Below are 4,285 nucleotides of genomic sequence, written 5' to 3' on the forward strand. Positions count from 1 at the left end.
GGTTAAACCTAAGGGAGTTAGATCGTCTAGTTAAATGAAATTGGAACTTCGCAATGACTTCAATCTAGCGATACTATCAAATATAAGGCCTTTAAAAGATGATAAGAGGAGCATCGCTCAAATCTATCTTTATCGCAATGCAGGAAGATTTCTTCGTTCCAACAGGCGATTTTGATAAAAATCGCCTGTTAAAATGTACTTTAAAGAGATTTCTTCGTCTTTAGAGAACAATTTTAATATTATGAACTGCAGTTTACTTTAACAATTAACAGTGACTAAATGTTAGACAAATAGAGGCTGTTAAAATACAGTACTGGAGGTGGCTTTGAACCATCCAAACAACAGAGTGAGTTCGCGCAGCGACTTGTCTCACTCTAAGCGCGCATAATATAAAAACAAATAAATTGATACTGAGTTTGCTCACAAACAATGTTTGAATTTTGCCTGCATTCTCCACCAAAATCTGTAGTAAGTCAGCTCAAAAGGGAAATATTTATGACTAATTATAACTGGTTATGATTAATAATAAATATTTAGATTAGATCTTAGAATTAACTGTAGCAGAATCAATATTACAATTATTTGATCTGTCCGTCCACCGAGCAGACAATATAATCATTTATCAATTCAAAGAAAGAGTATTTTCCTGGCCAAGGAAGAATAAACTGTCCTTCTTTATGCAGTGCCAGCAGTAATTTAGCAAATGTAGCAAGGGTTCAAACATTCATTGACTTCGAATTGTGAGCAGCAAACAGAGGCAATCGATTGTGAATATAAGGGATTTAATAAATGAAACTATATCTAACATATAACTAACTAAGCAAAACACATACAGAATGAAGCAAAGTAAGAAAAAGAGAGAGGAAAGAAAAAGAATGGCAGTATTTCACATCAATTAACCACAACCTATGAAAATCATCAAAGAATCAAAAATCACCTTAAAAAGGGGCTGAAACTTAAACACACATCTAAATAATTGTAAACGGTTACTTGCATTGGCTTCGATTGCTGAACAAGAGCCCTGATGCGGTAAACAACGGAGGTCTTTGATGAGTTCGTTAGGAGTGAGCTGGAAGTTTTACTTCTGGTTCTTCTGAAGAAGGAAAAGTCCACAGCGACTAAAGTTACTTGAAGATAAAAACTGCCGGAAAATAAAAACTCAAGAGGAAAAATCTTGAGAGTCTTGGAAAAGTGTCGTCTCAAACGAAGAGGGTTTCTGAGCCAAGATTATTTCGGGCTAATCACTTTTGAGGGTTCCTATGCACACCCCCCTTTTGGGTGGAATGGCCAATCAGAGGCATGAATTTTGAGCGGGAGAAACTTTCTTTGTCTCTGTTTATGGCCCATTTGCATGTTTATTGCTGGTCTGGAAGATCGGTGCAGTTTTACCCAAAATATGCTACAAATAGTAAGGGTCAGCCAGGCCCATTGCGCCTGGCACCGGGGGGTCATTTACTTCTCTTTGGAAACTGTTTGAAGTCAGATGGGGAGATGATAGTGGTAGACTGCTTAGCATCTCCTTGATAGTGGTGGGAACCATTTGACAATTTAGCACCCATATAAATGTGTAATCAGGGGCCAGGACTGTAATTTATATGCAAATGTCAGAGGCTAAAAGGGGTCTCTTAAGCCATAAACCCCAAAGACCATCCATGATTTTACGCAGACACTACATCTGGAAAAACATTCTTTGGACAGATGAAATTAAGATCAACCTGTACCAGAATGACAGGAAGAAAAAAGTATGGAGAAGGCTTGGAACAGCTCATGATCCAAAGCATACAACATCAACTGTGAAACACGGTGGAGGCAGTGTGATGGCATGAGCATGCATGTGTAGTGCCCTCATTACCTGATGAGGGGAGATGTGAAAGTTAATAAAACACAGGACACGGAGCTGCTGCTTCACCATCAGAGTCTCTGTATTTTCTGTGCAGCGCACCCCCCTCCCCAAACAGGAGAACACTTCCCAGGGAAAAACAATCAAGCAATCAATGTATCATTCAAGGCTGAGCAGAGAACATTAATTGTCACAGATAGGACGCTATAAAGTGCATTCGAAAAATACATTCTCTTGTTTTAAGTTCAATGTCACTCTAATATAATTGTTTTACTATTTTTCTTAATTTTTCACACTAATTTATTTATAAATTTTTGTAACCACAACACATGGCTTCCAGTGGCACTGGGCTACTGGTGTTTATTGATGACATGACAGAAGACAGAAGCAGCCGGATGAAGAAGTGTATAGGGATACACTGTCTGCCCAGATTCAACCAAATGAAGCAAAATTGATTGGACGGCGCTTCATAGTACAAATGGACAATGACACAAAACATACAGCAAAAGCAACCCAGGAGTTTTTGAAGGTAAAAAAGTGGATTATTCTGCAATGGCCAAGTCAATCTCCTGATCTCAACCCAATTGAGCATGTATTTCACTTGCTGAAGATGAAATTAAAGGCAGAAAGAGCCACAAACAAACAACAACTGAAGTCAGCTGCAGTAAAGGCCTGGCAAAGCATCACAAAGGAGGAAGCCCAGTCTCTGGTGATGTCCCAGACAGCAGCTGACTCTATGCCGGATCCGTTTTCAAACTGGCAAATCCGTGTTACAGTCACGTTACAGTTTCAGTGCTCTAACACAGATCCAGCCCGGGCTCGGTTTCAGTGGGTGGGAACTACTGTCGCAGAGCGGATCCGGGCCGCGTCCGAAAAGAGCGCGGTTTTTTTTTGAGTCCAGAGCGAGTTCAGAACGTCAAAGATATTTTGCGGTTCACACTGCAAAATTTAGGCATCACAGTGATGCTGAAAATTCAGCTTTGATCAAAGCAATAAATTATATTTTGAAGTATATTAAAATAGAAAACCAGCAGCTGAGTTCGAACCGGATCCGTCTTCAAACTAGCAAATCCGCGTTTCAGTCACACCCGTTTTACTGATCTAATACAGATCCAGCCCGGCGTGAGTTTCAGTGGGCGGGAACAACAGGCGCAAAGCAGATTGGGGCCGCCGCATCATTTGAACCAAGCGCGCTGATTTTTCTGGAGTTGAAAAGGCAGCCACAGTATTCTACCTCAAAATCTTCACAAAGGTAAGTCACACTGTGTGGTCAAACTGTAATTTCATATTGATTGTGTTGTGTGTAGTCGTTAACTGAAAAGGCTGGGAGTTTTTTGCTCTTTATTTAATCGTGATGTTAGCTAACTCCTATGTGTTTAGTGGGTATGCTAACATGAAGACAGTCCAGAAGTCGGTCATTATGTGTAAGAGACTCATTTTAACTGTCTCTATTAATTTTCACGGTTGAAGATTGCTGCATTGTGATGTTAGAGAGAGGCTGTCATTAAAGGTTAATCTGAATGCCTTTAATTAAGGTTAAAGGTAACTAAGACCTCCTGGGTGATTCTATAATTGGAGATACATTTGGCATTTCATAAAGTTAAGAAAAAAAACTGTTCACTAACAGAAATTCAATGTGTAGAAATAACAATAAATCATAAAAGAAAAAATCCTTCTTGTATCATTAGACAAACAGTCCTTACATTCCAACATTTGGAACTGAGATAATATTTCACCTATGCATACCTTAAAAATAAAAAATAAAATACCTATGTCTTCACAGAATTGTCCGCTTGGATCAAATATTTTTCATCTGAAAATGTATTGTATACAATATCCAGTAAAAAAAAAAAAAAGAAATGTTGTTGAAATATAAGGGTGCATCATATCTCAATAATGTTTATGATTTTAAACAACAATTGTATAGTTTTATTTGTGAAAATAGTTCATAAACAGAGTTGACCCTTTAAGTAACAGAATTGTAAAGTAACAGAATTGACAGAATTATCTGGTGGACTGTCAATTCTGTTACACTATTGTCAGCATTGTTACTCTACCTTGGTAACAGAGTATGACACTGAATTATATAATGTTATATATTGTTCACTTAAAAAATTGTCATTTTCATGTTTCGCAGCACCACCTGTCCCTTTTAATACATCTAGTACGCCTTCCAGTCCTCTACGCCACTCCTCTGTTGGACATGTTCCAGATCTGACTCATCCTGAAGATGGTTACACAGGTACTTAATAATTGTATGCTTACAAGCATTGCTTATCAAAGTGATCAACTATGGACAAAAACAATGAGTTCATCTTGCCTCTCTCTGGTCACAGAGCCTCCAGCTGCTAGGTCTTCTTCTCACATGCCATCGAGCTCTATGGACCAGATCTCTGCCATGTCTCTGTCAAATGAGCATTCCTTTAGGCCCACATTTAGACTGGG

The 4,285-nt window shown here is 38.6% G+C and overlaps 1 long non-coding RNA gene across 1 annotated transcript; it reads left to right on the forward strand.

The window, feature by feature from the left end:
- Positions 1–3,013: 3,013 nt before the first annotated feature.
- LOC107723031 (uncharacterized) lies at positions 3,014–4,279 on the forward strand. Its single transcript, XR_001637883.1, has 3 exons — positions 3,014–3,092; positions 3,978–4,082; positions 4,177–4,279. It is a non-coding gene; the product is annotated as an uncharacterized LOC107723031 (long non-coding RNA).
- The last annotated feature ends 6 nt before the right edge of the window (positions 4,280–4,285 follow it).

Source organism: Sinocyclocheilus rhinocerous, unplaced genomic scaffold, assembly GCF_001515625.1.
Source record: "Sinocyclocheilus rhinocerous isolate Xijiao unplaced genomic scaffold, SAMN03320098_v1.1 scaffold5078, whole genome shotgun sequence".
Taxonomy (NCBI): Eukaryota; Metazoa; Chordata; class Actinopteri; order Cypriniformes; family Cyprinidae; genus Sinocyclocheilus; species Sinocyclocheilus rhinocerous.